The 1021-nt window shown below is 42.2% G+C and overlaps 1 non-coding gene across 1 annotated transcript; it reads left to right on the top strand.

Annotated features, from left to right (window-relative positions):
- The first annotated feature begins 522 nt into the window (after positions 1 to 522).
- Positions 523 to 658, top strand: LOC132652624 (small nucleolar RNA SNORA17). Its single transcript, XR_009590218.1, has one exon. It is a non-coding gene; the product is annotated as a small nucleolar RNA SNORA17 (small nucleolar RNA).
- Positions 659 to 1021: the final 363 nt, after the last annotated feature.

Raw genomic sequence — 1021 nt, forward strand, 5'->3', positions numbered from 1 at the left:
GAAAAATGTAATATTAATCAGAATAATAAAACATTTCCTTTATGGAATTGATGAAAATGACGGAAGTAATGTATTTAAATGAACATCGAAGTTGATCAAATTATAAAATTTTAGATATTAAATTTATTTAAATGATTCCATCACTAGTCAATACTAAATACATACTCACAAGGAAACAAAGACCTCTCTGGTGCCCTTCAGTAATACCTTTGGGAAAAGTAAGACAAAAGCATATATTTATTAATTCACAATTGGAGTGACAGAAAATATGCCCTTAGGGTGTCAAAGGGCAGGGCTCACTTTAAGGACAGTGAAATGAATGATCATTTTGTTCCAATATACATAACCACAGAAGTGTTTATAGGTAGAGAAAGACACATGTTTGGAGAAAGAGAGAAAATGACACACAGAAGTCTTTATATGTGGAGAGATACATGTGCAGAGAAAGAGAGAGCCTGACAGACCGAGAGATTTACTATCAAGTTGAGTCACATTGTTATAGGGGTTAAGAAGTTCCAAGGCTCTGCCCCTAGAGACCCTGAAGGTGTGGCTGCGGTGTCACATGTCTATCTATCAGGAGGCAGCAGAGAGGAGAGAGGCAATACCTATGTTCAGTGTTCTGACCTATGTACAGCTGAATGATTAGTAGCCTGACATTCTCTGGAAAAAAAAAATGAGCATAAGATGACCAACAGTTCTGCACCAGGGGGCCCAGACAGAGAGCTAGCCTGAGGCAATCACTAGTCCTGAGAAGCAAAGGCCCATGATGTATGAGCAGGGCATAGTACTCCTGAGACCACTGAGATGACCCCAGACACTCAGTCCCTGGGAGCCACTAAGAGGAGCAAGTAAGTGGTGGAGAAATAGAAGAGAAAGAGGTGGGGGCACAATGAAGGGAGGCAAACTGGAGACTCAAAGGTAATGAGTCTGATGTGAGTAGCCAGTGATGCCACCTGGTGCCATGGTGGAGTCTTGGCTTGTGCTTCCACTGGGGGCCAGGTCTGTGTCCATGGCCCTGTAG

Source organism: Meriones unguiculatus, chromosome 2 (genome assembly GCF_030254825.1).
Source record: "Meriones unguiculatus strain TT.TT164.6M chromosome 2, Bangor_MerUng_6.1, whole genome shotgun sequence".
NCBI classification, from domain to species: Eukaryota; Metazoa; Chordata; class Mammalia; order Rodentia; family Muridae; genus Meriones; species Meriones unguiculatus.